Source organism: Sabethes cyaneus, chromosome 2, assembly GCF_943734655.1.
Source record: "Sabethes cyaneus chromosome 2, idSabCyanKW18_F2, whole genome shotgun sequence".
Lineage (NCBI taxonomy): Eukaryota > Metazoa > Arthropoda > Insecta > Diptera > Culicidae > Sabethes > Sabethes cyaneus.
Genome location: NC_071354.1, coordinates 31,437,801 through 31,454,714, shown reverse-complemented (window position 1 = coordinate 31,454,714; position 16,914 = coordinate 31,437,801). Strand labels below are relative to the sequence as shown.

General features: G+C 39.6%; 1 protein-coding gene across 3 annotated transcripts in view; it reads left to right on the top strand.

The window, feature by feature from the left end:
• The first annotated feature begins 513 nt into the window (after positions 1-513).
• LOC128734882 (uncharacterized) overlaps positions 514-16,914 on the top strand; it is an 82,433-nt gene continuing 66,032 nt past the window's right edge. The window contains exons 1-2 of one of the 3 annotated variants that reach the window (XM_053829278.1): positions 514-640; positions 1,233-1,608. The gene's annotated coding sequence lies outside the window, so the exon portion shown is untranslated. Of the gene's footprint in view, positions 641-1,139; positions 1,609-16,914 lie in introns of all 3 variants that reach the window. The other 2 variants (XM_053829276.1, XM_053829277.1) reach the window with 2 other exon arrangements.

Genomic DNA, 16,914 nt, shown 5'->3' with positions numbered 1-16,914 from the left:
CCTGAGTATATCAACCAACTTCGCAGAAGTCACCTATCCTCTAGGAGATCGTTTTGACATTTCTGCCAGCTTTTTGGACTTTCGGACCACTGTGCGACGGTCGGTAGTCGATTCATACCCATATCAAATGTTGCCAACTTTTTTTAATTAAATCTGGTTTGTAATATTTATCTGGAAATCTTTGTAATTTTCTATGAAAACTTTTTGAAAATCTTGGTAAATTGTCTTTCTGACCATCTAAATATCTGAAACAGTTAGAAGCAAATTCCGAAGACTGGCATCACTAATCCACACGCACCCATAACGCGAAGCATTTAGCAGCGCTCCGCGACGCGGCTCGCTATCGCTTCAGCTCATGGCCAGGTCTCTCCATCGACGTCGTCGTCGTGGTCGACGCTCGCTTGCCTGCTTGCTGGCCGTCGTAGTTCGCTTTTGGGATTATCGGTTGGGGCCGCGCGTGCTCCCGCAACAGTTTACATTTATCGCTCGTTCGGTGGAGACACACTCTACACCGACTGTTGCTGCCGTTGCATCAGCTAGACTTGGCTTGGCTAGGCTAGGCTAGGCCCTGTGTGGTGCCAGTGCTTACGACGAGGTGGACGGGAAGTTTTTCCTGCGCTCTACCTTTACCCCCGCTGCTGTAAGTGGGCGCACATTTCTGCAGCCGCCACCCTATCATCCAAAGAGCTGAAGAGGCGCACACTCGCGCCTTTCGCGAAGGAAAGCGGATTTTCTGTTGGCTTTTCTTGACCGCTGAAGTGAGGGATTTATTTTTACGTAGTGCGTTTTATTTTGTGCGTGCTTTTTTGTTTTGTGTGTGGAAAGCTAACAGAAATTTGCCGCTTCGCAGGTTGATCTACGGCAGGCTTTTAAAAGATCGCCATTACCAAGCGGTTGGGTGATGCATTTTACTTTGTAATTTGAGTTGAGTGCGGCTAAATTAATTGTGAAACCGTAGCAGTTCGGAATGGTCAAATACCGATGTTAATTGTGTGTAGAAAATTGAGTTTCTTTGGCAATTGATTGTTCGCGTCTAGTGGTGTAAAATCGTAGCTTTCGGAATCATTTTTATGCGATTTAATCCGCCGGAGAAGCTTACGAAGTGTATGCTAATTGTTTGTCTCTTTTCTCGTCTGTAGCGTTTGCCATTGTTAAAAAAACGAAAGTCAGTGAAAAATTCCAGCAAACAGTTACAACTAACCAAAAAGTTGGAATGAATTTTAAATCGACAGATTGCTGAAAGAGTGAATCTTCAATCGCCAAGCTGAAGGAAAATTAAAACATAACAAAAGACAGAAAGAATAGTAGGTCGTGAGAAAATTTTGACCCAAGCGTGCAGATTCGTGATTGTTTTGCCAAGTGGAAAATTTGCCGATACCGGGCAGTTAAGCAGCGCCGAATAGAAGAAACAGAGCTGGTGTCTGGTGTTTTTTTGCTCTGTCCCAAAGAACGGTCAACCAGACAAATGTCTGGCGTTTGGCAAGCAAGCAGAGCGTAATTTCATCAAACCTGAATGCTGAAGAAGACAAGCGACGAACGTTTGCGGAATAAACAATACAATCACAGCATAGCAGCATAGTGGCGGCAGTGTATCGTCGTTTTGTACCGGTAAGTGTTTGGCAATTCTAGACTGGCAGATCGTTTATCGCGAGGGAACAACCGGCTTCGGACAAAAAATAAATGAAAACAATCATCTGGGTCAAGCCATTTTTATCTGGCAAAACTGTTAGTGGACCCGGCCCGGTTGTTGTTGTTGTTGTTGCTGTCGTAATTGTATTCTGTGAATTGGTCGAATTATAATTACAATTGAAAAAGCTACCGGGTTATTATACAAGTGGACATTGAATATTCTACCAGCAACATAGAGCTTTGGAAGTTTGAAGAGTATGCAGAATCCTATTAATTTTAGTGCTTTGTTGATGGTAGCACTAATGATGAATATGGGTTTTTAATTTTAATGTCTGTTTAATTAGAGTATGATTCATAATGTACGCGAGACTCAGTGAAGGATACGCAAAGAAGCTTGTTTCATACATAACTTAAAAGTCTTGTTTGATGCAATTATCGGTTAAGGACTTACTCTATTTTAAATAGAGGAAAAGATTACAAGCTGTAATCGAAAAAAGTCTTTAGACGAAAATTGTATAATTCAATTAATCATAAATTACGTCTCGCAATAATTTAATACAACTACATATTCAATTACATTGCGTTACAATACTACCGTACTGCGTAATTGCTAATGAGTTGTGTTTTATGCTGATTACAATGTCGCCCGTTGTGCTTTAATAGTTATCTGATTTTGTTACGGGATTTTTGAATTAACCATTAGTAGAAACATTGTCTTTGGTTGCTTTTTTAAATACTTTAACGTTGCTGTACATTAACATGCACAATTTTCTGTTATCTTATGCTTCTTAATCTTAATCTTAATGTCTGTGTGAGTTTCTGTGATGCAAGAATTTTAAAATAATCAGAGCTGTAGATTACTCAATCAAATAAACCCTAACTATGCAATGTTGCCCCGGGGTACCTTTATTTCTTTTAATAGATATTTCATCTATAAAGACAACGTTCTTTATAAGCAGGAAGATTCTTTGGGTCTCTCCAAGGCTCTGATCTCTAATGACAATACGAATAAATCCTCTTTGGATGTGTTCAACTCTCAGAATCCAGGTGAGCTGGTGCGGTTGTCAGATCACGCATGCATTTTAAAGCAAAGGACGGACTAACTCACAGTATCAAGATTTCAAGCAGCCGCGGGTCCTGGAAATCTCTTCCGCTTTTAGCGATAGATCGTAGTTGTCGGGATGCTTTGTCGCTTATTTGCTATACCCTTCGGGGAGCATTTCTGTTTATATTGAAGTCAGAGGGGATAGAGTTCTGTTTGCCATGGAACGTAATTATCGTACATTTTGCTGTATCACCAGTATTAGTACCATGTAAGCCCCAAGTCACCCCGCCACAGTCGCGTTCTTCCCGCCTTCGCCAAACAGTCGTCCTGGCCTTGTGTGTTGATCTGGAGAATGGGTCTTCCATCGTTTTACCCAAGGCAAGTACGATCAAGTCTCGAGTCATTCTTCTCCTGAATTGTTTCATGGTTCTAGCGCTGTAGATGGCCTGAATGGCGGTGGCGACACGTTGGCCCCATTGGCAGCTGCTGACGTTGCGGTGGAGGAATACCGCTACCTTCCTTCTACCACTGTGGACAACCTTCCAAAATCTGACTGTATTCGCCCATACTATCAAAATGTTAGAGGACTCCGCACCAAAGTCGACGACTTCTTCAACTCAACGCTTCTGAATTTGACGTGGTGATTCTCACCGAGACCTGGCTCAATGACCGGTTCCATTCACCGCAGTTGTTCGGAACGGAATTTGCCCTTGGCTCGGGCAAATCAAGAGGTGGAGATGTGCTTATAGCAGTTTCTAAACGATACAGTTCTTCTGAATCAGCAATTGTCGATGTTCGTGAGATTGAACAGCTTTGGGTTAACGTGAATGGAGGCAACCGAACTATCTGTCTAGGCATTGTTTATATTCTTCTTGTTTTCTCTACTTCGCCGAAGTGCGTTGAGCGACATGTAGATTCTGCATTTACCATATCCGAGAAACTAGGATAATTAGACTTTCACCTACTGTTTGGTGATGACAACTAACCCGGCCTTTGTTGGAATTGGCCAGCTTCTGGAAAAGTTCGAATCGATCAAACTAACTCAGTCTTCACTGCTGCAAACAGTGCGCTCGTGGATGGTATGGCATTACTCGACATGCCGCAGATAAATCCATTCACGAATAACCGAGACCGGGCCTTGGACTTGGTGTTTGCTAATGGCAATGCAGTCAATCGGAGCGATGTGACCTAACCACCTGAAGCCGTCATCAAAGTTGATCCGTTACATTCTCCAGTACTTGTCACTCTTAGCTATCCGCCTCTCATTCGATACGAAGAGGTACTTGACGAACGAGAGTTTGATTTCTTTCGCACCGATTCTTCTGGCTTGAACGAAGCTTTGCATTCAACGGATTGGTCTTCTTAACCAACTGCTCTTATCATTCTTTCGTGACTTCGTCCCTCGACCCAGGCCTAAGTGGAAACCACCGTGATCAAATTCATGGCTTCGTCGTTTAAACGTGAGAGATCTGCAGCGCTGAAGAAGTACTCCCGTTTACGGGACGCGATCACCAAAGAAGAGTTTGTTAGAGCCAGTCGTCGATACAGAACCCATAAGCGTCATCTTTACTCGAGATATGTTTCGCAAAAGCAGCAGGATCTTAAACAAAATCCCAAACGTTTTTGGTCATTCATTAACAAGAAGCGCAAGGTAACTGGATTTCCTGCCCAAATGTCACTTGGTGATCTATCTGCCAGCAATACTGGAGACATCTGTAATCTTTCTGCTCAGCAGCTCTCTAGTGTATTTGCCAATAGCAGTGCTTCAGCCCTTGACATCAAGGAAGCTCTGAAGTTCGTTCCTGTAAACGTGTGCGATATAAACATAACTAGTTTCGGTTGAAATCATCGCCGTCTCCCGGGCCGGATGGAGTACCTTCGATCATACTGAAAAATTGCGAGTCTACTCTTTCGAACCCTCTGCAGTTTGTTATTAATCAATCGCTTCTTCAGAAAACATTTCCAGTATGCTGGAAAAAATCCTATTTCTTTCTTGTGTTCAAAAAGGGAATCAAAAACGATATTGCTAATTACCGTGGGATCTTTATCGGTGGCTCGTAGCACAGAAGTTTTGCACAATACATTTCAACTGATCAGCATAGCTTTTTTCCTGGTCGCTCGATCAGCACATATCTGATGGAGTTCAGCTCATTTTGTTTGCAACATGTGGAAGGTGGAGCACAACTCGACACGGTGTATACTGACATCAAAGCTGCGTTCGATCGTGTTGACCACACCATACTGCTTGCTAAAATAAACCATCACGGTGCTTCTGCTGCTTTTGTCCGGTAGTTGAAATCCTGCCGTGAAAACCGCTGTCTTTCTATGAAACTGGGGATCACTGAGACTTGCGACTTCCGGAGTACCTCAGGCGTGCCTCAGGGCAGCAACGTCGGTCCCTTGCTATTTTCGCTGTATTACAACGATGTTTGCATGATACTCTCCCCAAGATGCAGAATCGTGTATGCTGATGGCCTCAAAATCTACCTTGCAATTTGCTCAGTCGCCGATTGTATCGAATTACAAAAGCTAATCGATATGTTTTATGATTGGTGTGTATCAGCGTCTCCAAGTGCTCTGTAATCAGTTACAGCCGAAAGAAGGCTCCAATCCAATACAGTTATTACATAAACGGTCAGAATATATTGAACGCGTAACAGTTGTCAAGGATCTTGGTGCCCTTACATGTCAGGAGCACTACAGGAGCACTACAGTAGCATCATTACCCGCAGAACTTTGTAAACATGGCAACGGCTCTACCCTGGGTTGTTTTTAAGGAGAAACTACGCCTGGAATGAATAGAAAGAAAGGTTTGTGCCATCCACACTAAGGCGATCAGCTCGAATACCGCAACTATCACGGTATAACGCTGGTATACGCCGCCTACGAGGCACGCTCTCAGAATAGAATCTGTTACGCCGTATGTCACTGATAGCATAAAGATGCGCAGGGAATTATCAGGCGAGCTTCTTGGGGGCTCGCATAACTACGGACCAAACTTTTTCCATTCGACAGATATTACAAAAATTTCTTTATTAACTCCAAAGCAGCATACGATACAATCGATCGAGAGTTCAAGACCACCTAATGCAGCTAATGCACGAACGTGGTTTTTTCGGATAAACTGACTAGTCGCATCACAGCTATATTGGATCGAGTTATGTTTTTCGTACACACCTCTGGACCACTCTCGAGCCCCTGCGAGACGCGGCGTGGGTTGAGCTTGAGATAAGGTGACGGCTTTATCCTGCATGCAGCGATGTTCAACATCGCTGTTGAGGGCGTGATCCGACGAGCGGACCTCGAAACAAGAGACACGATTTTGACCAATGGTAGCCAACTTCTAGGCTGCATAGGTGACTTTGATATCATGGCCAGAAACATTGCGACGACGGAAACAATCTACCCCAGACTGAAGGCGGAGTCTAGGAGGATTGGCAAAAATAAATGCGTTGAAGACCGAATATATGAAAGGAAGAGGCTCAAAGGAAACAAATGCGGGCCTCCCACGGACGGTAACCATTGATGTATTTGGGATTGCTGATGATCGTGGACAGTAACACTACGATCAAGATGTACAAAATCCTTATTAGACCGGTAGTTCTTTATGGATTTGATGCCGTGATACTGCTCGTGAGGAAAGTGCTGCGGGCGATATTTGGCGGAGTACAAAACTAAAGGCGGAGAGTGGCGGAGGCGTATAAATGACAAGCTACAAGCACTGCTTAGTGAGATTCCCATCGTACATCTAGCGAAAGTCGATAGGCTACGGTGGGCCGGACACGTCGTAAGGATGCCGAACGACAGTGCGACGAAAACGGTCCTCTTCAACAACCCCACCGGCTCTAGGTATAGAGGGGTTTAATTTGTAAGATCGCAAGCGGCTTACGACCTCTGAGACGCATAGGAAATTGTCGACGAGTGGTAGAAGATCGAGTTGCTTGAAATACAACATTTGATTAGGGTTCTTACCCTTTTGTCGGTACAAAATAATACTTACGTTGTCTCTACATTGGGGTCCCAATTTGACCCCAAAATTCAAACTGCTATATCTCAGTGAAAACAGACGGATTTCCGAATTTTCAAGTGTTTTAGAAACGGATTAAATGATAAAATGGAGAGTGGAGACCTTTTACAAAGAGGGGTTTTAGTAAAAATAATTTGGAAAAATCGGATTTTTTCAGATTTGTGACGTTTGTATCACGAAATCCTTACCACCTGGAACGATGCTTCCTTCTACAAAAATATACGCGAATATGAGATCTTCAAAGTTGCGTGTGGCATTTTGCAGAATTTGCTCGCTAAGTGGCGTTAATGCGAGAATAATCAATTTTTTTTGTCTTAAATTGTCTTGCTCACGGAAAAATTGTTTAGATGAATCAGATCTGCAGTAAACTTGGTATTGTAACAAATAAAACTTTTAGCTAATAGTGTGTTTCAGAAACTGATCGCTAGGTGGTATTGGTGCTCCATTTGTTTTCAAATTTTTTTGATGCAGCTTATAATATTGACTAGATGTAAACTTTTTTGTCTACGTGACCACTCTATTATGAATACTTTGGTGCAAAATTCACTCGCCAGGTGACGCTAGCGACGTATTCATTTTCTTTCGATACTATGTTCAATTTTTGCGGATCGTTTTAACATACACCTTGACTGAATCGGTACACTATTTGGCTATATGGTCGGTGCTAAATCAGACCGGACCGTCGCAAAATTTAAAAAAATGAGTGAATGACAGCAAACGATCAAGCATTTTCTAAGCTACATTTTACTCTAATCAGATTACATAAATGTTGTAAACTGCCAGAGTTATGAGATGATTTCGAACGATTCATAGCTATAAACCATGCAGAGCAGCAAACTTTGACCGCGTATTTTTCGAAATCAGAGGTTTGTCACTTGGTTCGGTCTGACTTAACACCGACCACATATTGCGAATTAATGCGACTAGTTTTATATTCCGAATCAATGTCGAAGACGACTACCTCTTGTCGAAACAATATTTTCGTAATAAATAAATCAAAACAAAAAGCACGTTAGCGCCACCTGGTGATAGAATACTGTGCTAAACTGTCTATCATAGATTAAATCTAGTCCATCCAACCAATCTTGCCGAAGACAAAAAACTTGCATGTCATCAACTTGCGGACAACAAACGGAATAGAGAAAGAGGAAAAACGCCAGAGAGTAAAAGAAAAAAAAACAGACATGAAAAAAAGAAAAAGGAAAAGAACGTGACAAAATGGGAGGAAAAACGGACTATAAAAAGTAAAAAAAGTGAAAAAGATGAAAATGGGACAAACAAACGAGGAGACTGGACAGAAAAAGATGAAGAGCGGAAGAGAAAAAAAGAAAAAGGAGAGAAGAAAAAATAATGAAGAAAACGAGAATAAATCGGACAGAAAAGGAGAAAATATGGGACGAAAAGGAGAAAAAAACGGATAGAAAAGGAGAAAAAGAAAAATAGAAAACAGAGTAGAAAGAAAACAGAGAGACAAGAACAGGAAAAGATGAAAAATGAGACAGAAAAAGAAAAAAAAAGAGAAAAAATGAAATTGGAAGATAAACGGGATATAATGAAAAGTAAAAACAGAACGTGATAGAAAATGAGGGAAAAGTGTGACATAATAAGAGGAATACCGGAACAGACGAAAACGAAAAACAGCATAGCATTCGAATTAAAAAGCGTAGGCAAGACGAAAACCAGAAAAAGCTAAAAAGGCAACCGAACAGACTTAGGAAAAGGGTGACGGGATAGGAAAAGAAGAGAAAAAGAGCAAAGAAAAAGGAGCCAGCGAGTAGAATAAAGGGAAAATGGAGGTTAAAAATGAGGAAAACAATAGAAAAAGAGAAGAAGAATAGAGAGAGATAGAGAGGGATCAAATAAAATCGATAGAGGAAACGAGGAGGAAAACGAAAAAAAAACGTTAAACGGGATATAAAGGGAGAAAAAAGTAGAAAAGAAAAACAGGAAAAGGAGAGGAAAGGGAAGTAAGAGATCCAAAATAAATAAACGTGACAGAAAAGACGGAAAAAAGAAGCATCAAAACGAGGAAACAATGGAACTGGGTAAGATGAAAAACGAGAAGGAAACGAGATGAAAAGAGTTAGGAACACACAAATGCTAGAAACGGTAAAATAGAAGAAGAGAAGATTAAAGATGGAAAAAGGGAAGAAATCAACAAAAATCGACTGAAAAAGTGAGGAAAAATAGACCTGACAGTAGGACAAAAACCTGGAGCTTATTCGTTTACTTGTACTATAATGATAGTAGAGCAACAGTCCTTTGCTAGTTTCGTTTTTGCTTCCGCAATGGCTTATATTACGTACCAATGGATCTGCTTCCTAATTTCTTCCTATGTTGAATCTGAAAGTAACCGACAACCATTCAAACGCAAGTTTTTAATTGATTTCACGTATCGATAGGCACTCGTCCCAGTACTCACAGGAAAAGTACGACAGGAAAAGCGGTTTATCGGCTTACCGTGTTTTCGAGGCAAATCGGATCTTACTTCTTACTAGTTTACATGTTGTACAGATCAACTATTACCACCAACAAGGTGGTGAAATTGATGATACCTTCTTTGTGGTGCGTTTTTTCCCTATCTTTCACTCACATTCAAATGCGGCTCGTTGTGCAAATTTCGTAACGAACCCACCAATAAAAGCATGAAATCTCTGCCAACCACCAGAGCCACGAGTGAGCGAAGATGCCGTACCGTGGTAACTTTCCCACAGCGCAGACCATCGCGTCGTCGCGTCGTTGGCCCGTGGCTTACGGCGATGTTGCCTTTCCGGTATGGTGACTTATTTATCGGTCACAAACCAACGGCACCCGCGGCAGAGGAAGGTAACGGTTCCGGTTTCTGGTAATAGCTATAAAATGTTTTACTACGTTTTAAATTATAGATTTTATATTATATCATATATTATGTGGCACGTTTACTATGCCGCTCATAGCAAGACCGGGGCCTAATATCTACTAAGTGCAGTTTTTGCAACAGTTATACACATGGATTGGCACTTAGAAATTGTCACGAATTGTTTATGTTTAACCAATCAAACTGCCATGTTGTGTGAACCCAAAATGAAAAAAAAAGAAAGGAAATAAATTTTAAATTGATGTCATACGCAACACACCTTTGGCTTGGGGCATCGAATGAATGACGATTATATTAGCCGTAGGTTATTTATTTTGTATGCCGTCTATTAGGCAGCCTATGCAACCATAACACAATAACCGTAACGCAGACATGTAGATGGAGTCAACGTAAATTAAAAATTTGTTCCAGGCCATTGATCTATTACATATTTCATAGTCTCAATCTGGAATCACCTTAAACAACATTTCATCGGTCTCTTACCTCCCTACTGAAAAGCCCTAGTTTACGAACCGTTCTCCAGCTAATTAACTATTCAAAGTTATGAAGTAAGCCATCGGGGCCTCAAAATGCATGTTCGCAGTGAATATTTAAAAACAGCTGGCGGTGACTTCCTCCCATTAAGCCGAACACCTAATGCTGGGACCATGCAGCACTGACTGCTGATTTGTTGTTATAAAATTTCACCGCGGGCGGGCGGAATCTTCCATAATAATAGTTCCGAACGGCGCAGAGTGGTCCTCCAGCAGAAATAGAGATGAAAGCGCATAATCGCATGATTGAGAAATTATCTCAACTCTGGCCGACGATGACGACGACGACGACGAGGTGGGTGTTGAGGAGGAGGAAGCATGAATGAAAATGACGTTCGGAAGTTTAATGAATTATGCAGTAAGTAACGCAATACAACAACAACGGCACAACGGCTTCTAGCCGGCTAAAGTCGGAGTATTAGTTGAAAATGTTCAGTAAATTTCCAACCGAATTAGACGCTGTTAAGTTAATTAACTGTAATTTTAAAGGGTTAGGGAGATTGACCACACAATGCTCACGAAGCACTTTTGATGAATGGAAATTAAATTATAAAACAACAAAATAAAGCAAGTTTATCACTTAAATGTACTGTGTTTCAGAATTTATGCTGATCCGTAGCATCGGGTCAAGTCGATTCTAGAGGTGGTGATATGCCACGTCAGTATTTGTAACTCAGTGTATACCTACATGCTTGAAAACTTAATTTTCATGAAATGCCTCGAAAAAATGGATTTGAAAGACAAATTTTTCAACCAATTACATGCAAGCTCACGTTTTGCTTCCCTTGCCCCAGACGACGATTCTACGATTTCGTTCATTTTGATTTCAGAAAAAAAGTGACCAAGCCAGCCTCACATTATCACGGAAGGGTTTCTAATTCTTATTTCTTATTTCCGGTTTTTATTTTTTATCACTTATTTTTCTTCTTTTTCTCTCCCATTTTACCTGTTTCTTTAGTCTATTTATTTGGGTCAATCCCGGCGTAGTGGTTAGCAATCACGCCTCTCCCGCCGAGTTCAAATCCCAACCCCGCAGAAGTCACGAATGACCTAAGCTGTTAAAGTGACTATAATCAAACAAAAAAAGTCTATTTTTCATGTTTTCCTTTTCTTATTTTTCTGTCCCATTTTTCTCCCATTTCTTGCTCCTTTAGCTTTCGTTTAGGCTCTTTTTCCGTTTTCCTCGTTTCCTTTATCGCTGTCACTATAGCTAGGGAAACCAAAATGAAAAAGAGGAATGGTGAGAGAATAAAAAAACGATAAAGGAAACGAGGAAAACGGAAAAAGAGGTTAAATGAAATATAAACGGGAGTATGGGACAAAAAAAAAATAGAAAAACAGTACAAATAAACCGAAGGAAAGGGCAAAAAGGAAGATAATAAGACGAAATTGGAAGGTAAAAAACGGAAACCGGAGGGTAATGGGAAAAAAGGGAGCCAGAAACATAGCATACGAGACATAAAAGATGAAAAAACAAGGCTAATGGGAAGAGTAAAGATGGAAAACGGGAAGGAAAATAACAAACAACGAGTTGAAAACAAGACGAAAAAAGCACTTCGTGTTCGAACTTCTAAAACAGAAACTGATGAATCCTGCAAGTCATAGGCGAACTGTGTGGGGCATGAAATTAGAATTGAATTTGGACTGAAATTGAGTTTCAAATGGGTTTGAAACTACACTAGAAATTTAATTTCAAAACTTAAACTGCGGGCTTCTGGGTTACAGAAATTATTATGTTTTGCATTAAATTTAACAGAAAAGGGTGGGATGGGGAAGTCACGTGCTTCAGTGTGTCTCAGCTTGGGCACGCCAGTGCTCTTCGTCGCCTTTTCTACTTTCTTTTTTAAGGATCATCGACATTTTTTATCTCCAAAAATTTTTTGTTACTTATTTGACGTTTTTTCGGCGTCTTTTCATAGTATTTTTTGTCGTTTTTCGGCTTTTCGCGCATTCTTTTCGGCGACTTTTACAGTTGTTGTCGTCTGTTTCATTGCTTCTCGGCAATGTCATTTTGTCGATTTTTTTCTCATCCCTTCATCGTTTTTTGTTGTCGTGTTTATCGTCTTTTCATCATCTTTTTGGCACCCTTTCCTTGTTGTCCCGTTTGTTGTCAAGACTGCCACAAAAGACGATTGTTAAAACTGTCTCAAAGGCTTTTTAACTCAATACAACCAAAATGTTGTTTTCTTACTGTTGTTTCGTCGTTCATTCGTCTTCTTTCTGTCCCATATTTGTCATATTTGGTTTTGCATCTGGTGTCGCCTTCTTGACGCTTTTCAAATAATTGTTTGCTGTGTTTGATTTTATTGGTTTTCGACGGCTTTGTGCCGTTCTTTTTTCACTATATTTTTGCATGCTTTGTCGTGTTTTTGTCGCTTTTTAAATGTCATTTTGACGTGTTTTTTGGTCCTTTTTGTCATTTTTTGGCGTCTTTTCGTCGTCTTCATCGTATATTTATTTCATTTCGCTTTTGAATTTTTTCGGCGGTTTTATAATGTTATTTATGTTGCTGTTTTGGTATCTTTTTGTCGTCATTGTATCGTATTTTCTTTGTTTTTTGCAATCTTTTCTTTTTTGTCGCTGTTTTGCTGTTGTGAAACCGTTTTTTCATTGCCTTCTCAGCCTCTATTTTTAGTCTCTTCGGTGTTTTTCGTATATTTCTTGACAATTTTTGTCAAAGAAGGTTTTTTTCAGTGTCCTTTCATCGTGTTTTGGTCGTCTTTCGTCCTTCATTTTCATCAGCTTTTCGATTAAGTTTTCGTTATCTTTCCGTCATCTTTACGCGGACTCTTCGTTGTCGTTTTGTCGTCTATTTGCTGTCTTTTCCAGGCTTCATTTACGTTTTTTTGCTCAGTAAATGAATGAAACCTCAATGAAACAGAATTCGAAAAAGTAGTGTAAGGGATGATTGTATAGTTTATTATTATCTACAATATTGTTGAAGAAAGTATAGCTTTATCTTTTGTATTTGCGGCGTTATGAGGCTGCTACCCTGTTGGTAGCTAAATGAGCGTGCTTTTTGCTACCAACGGGGTAGCAGCCCCATAGCGCCGTAAATACGAAAGATAAAGTTATACTTTCTTCTACAACATTGTAGATAATAATAAACTCTACAATTGCTCCTTACACTACTTTTTCGAATTCTGTTTCGTTGAGGCGTTGTAGTCTAATGAGCATTTACTGAGCGAAAAACCGAAAATGAAGTCTGGTCTTTTCGTTCGTCTTTATGTGATCTTTTCGTTATCTTTTGCTATTCCTCTGTCGTATTGTTGGCATCTTTTAATGGTTTTTCGCCACCGACCTCCGCTTTTGCATATTTCGTCACTTATTACAACATCTTTTATCGCTTTCGTCGTCTTTTTTATTGTTGTATTGGCACCTTCCTTTTAGCATAGTTATTTTGTTGGTTTTTCGTTTTTTCTCATGTTTCATGTTTCATTTAATCGTTTTTTACTGTCGATTTTGCTAGCTTTTCATCTTTTTTTTGGCACCTTTTTTCGTCGCCCTGTTTGTTGTCAAGACATTGGCCTTTTAGCCCAATAGCCTTCTGACCACAAAAGTCAACCAAAATATTCTGTTCGTTTTTGTTGTTTTTTTTTGACGGCTTTTGCCATTTTTGTCGTTTTTTTTATCGCAGATTATGTCGGGTTTCTGTCGTACATTCGTCAGATTTTCATGTTTGTTGCATACTTTGTCGTTGTTGCTTTGGGTACTTTTTAAACGTCTTTTTCCGTCATCTGTTCGTCGTTATCTGACCTCCGTTTTTGGCATTTGTAGCCGATTGTTTCGGCGGCGGTTTGATGTTTTGATCGTTATTTTTGTGGCTGTTTTGGTATTGTTTTGTCGTCTTTCCTTCGTTTTTTACTGTAATCGTTTCGTCATCATTTTATCGTCTGTTGACCCTTTTTGTTGTTGTTTTTTTCGACTCTTTTTGAATTGTTGACAACAAAAAGCAATCTTTTTATCGTTCTTTCGTAGTTTTTCTGTCGTGTATTCGCGATCTTTTCGTTGTCTTTTTTGCATGTTTTGTCGTATTTTTACAGTCTTTCAATCGTTTTCTTGTTGTTGTTTTACCGTGTTATTATGGTCTCTTTATTTCCTTTTGTTGCATCTATTGATAGTCATTTCATCGTTTTTTATTGTCTTTTTTGGGCATTTTTTGTTGCTGCTCTGTGGTTTCTTTTGGTGTCGCCCTTATCGTATTTTTCCGGCTTTTTATCTTTTTGTCATTGTCATACTTGTCATCACTTTTTCGTCATCGTTCCATCGTCTTTTCGTCATCTTATTGTTGTTTTTCGATACATTTTTGCCGTTTTGAAGTCAGCTCTCTTTTGTATACGTCATCTTTTTGTTATTTCTCTGCCATATTTCTATCGTTTTTGCATGGTCTTTTTGCCATTATTTAATCTCGTCGTGTTTTAGTCGTCTGTTCGGCGTTTTAGAATGTCTGCTTTTGACATTTTTTGTCACTTTTTTAGTCGAAATTTCCAGTTTTGATCGTCTTTTTCGTTTTAACGCCTTTTTGACACTTTTAAACGTACTTGTTTTCTTTGTTGTTTTGAAGTATGGTTTAATGTCGCTGTTTGGATTTTTTTCATCTTACTGTTGTCTTTTCGACGCCTTTTCACCATCTTTTAGTTATCTTTTTGTTGTTATTTCTACGTATTCATCGTCTTTTTGTCATCTCTTTGCCGTATTCTTGTTTTTGCTTTGTACCGTTTTTGTCGGCATTTTCTTTTTTGCAGTTTTGGCCTCTTTCCGTTGTTAGTAAGTCGTCTTTTCTTCATATTTTCAGTATCTTTTCATCGTCTTTTGTTATCGTTTCGCTGTTTTTTGTCAGTTTTTTTACTATGAGCTTTTTTAAGACAATAAACATTTCATCATCTGTTTTTCATCTTTCTTTCATCGTTTTTAGCAGGTTTCGTCACCGTTTTGATCGAGTTTTGTCTTTTTGTTGTTGTTTTGACGCTGTGGGGGGCACCCATTTGGCATAATGCTATTTGGCATAACGCCAATTGGCATAACCCATTTGGCATAATCATAAGGGGCTATTTGGCATAATACCATTTGGCATAACGCCATTTGGCATAATTCCTAAAACATTATTTTATGACCTAATGGTCACTTTCCTAGATGATTCAGGGCGAGCCGGCCGTAGGCAACGGCGAGTGTTCGCCGGTGACCCGCCGTCGGAAACGCCGGCCACTGCGGGGGGGCAGCCCCCCCGCAGAAATCACATCTGTCTAGGTTTATTTGTTTTCCTAGGTTTACTGACCTCTAGTTCTTTCGTTCAGTTTGGTCCGAACGAGCAACAGCGAGTAAGGACGGATCACACTTTCTTTGTGAGGCGATCAAAGTCCATGGGCTTAATTAAGTGGATAACTGCGAAATATAGTTTCCGAAAAAAGAAATTTTCTGCATAATAGATTTCCGCCAAATAGTACATTTCGCGAAAATTTTCCTCGCAAAATGAATTTCCACCAAACAATACTTTTCGCGAAACACTATAGTCCGCGTTTTGGTCAATTGCGAATTGGTTTTCCGCAAAATAGTACCCACGCAGCTACCATCACTAACGAGTGGTCCTCATTAACAAGCAACGGAAAACGATTTTGAATAATGGTTACCTGCACAGAAATATTCATAAATAACGTTTATTCCAAATCAAGAACTTCTTTCCAAAAATATTATCAGTAAGACATAGACATAACGGTGAATAAATTTTGACATATTTAGAAAGCTTTTATTTTTTCTTACAAGTGATAATTTGGGATATCTGTTGTCAAGGTTTCGTTGAAAAATAACAAAAAAACATTTTTTTTATTATGACTAAAAGTTTTGTCTTTGTTTGCTGGCTGGACATATACTAAAACCTTGACTTTGTATTTAGTGTATAGTGGATGGTTACTGTGTGCTATATGAAGTGTAAATAACACTTTAAAATACAGCAATGACTCGCTCGTAAAAAATTTCGTTTATTGGGCTGTTCGTTAATTGGGTGTTCTCTAGTTGGGCCCTGTACTTGTATTTCAAAATTCTATCGTTTCAACGAATTCAGACTGTATAGGTATATGTAACGCACCGATACGTTTTTAAGTGATACTCTTAGTTCTTTTCGAAAAGTTATGCAAGATTTCTTTCTACGGCAAGAAGCAACAAAAAATTTCTTGAGGTTGACGGCAGATAATCAATTACCAGAAATTTTGAAAAGCACAAAACTCAAAGACATTCTAGCATACTATGGAACAGGAAATCGGTACGCAAAGATTAATTATTAATTAATTACTAATTGTTTTTTCTGGCTTTTTCACTGGTGTTATAAGAATCGAGTTTAATGTCATAAAGTTTGTGAGTGTTTGTCGGCGTTTACCAACTACAAAAACATCTTTAGGAGGGCGACAAGTGTACCCGGCTACCCAAAAGCGAATTTTAACAATTGTCATAACAAATTTAAATTGATTTTGACGCAACAGGTTCATTTGGTTCGTAAATTTATCTAGCTTAGACACACAGGACTATTTGGCCTTTTAAAGACAGTGCCAGAAAATCCGGAATTACGATGGAGTGTCAGCTATGAAGTAGAGAACTGGTTGGATTACAAGAATAACTGTCATGATGTGGGTGTCAAAACTCTAGAAATTCATTTAAAGAACTTCTTCATATAATGCGATGAATCAGGTTGAACATTCTGGAGTAGGTAGTAATTTTTGTTTTGAATGGTCATTGCGAAACTGGCTTCTACAGGATCACAGATTATAGTTTAGGATTCGAAATAATGCTTAGCACTAAAACCATCGATTATTCGTTTAGAATCAGTTCCGAT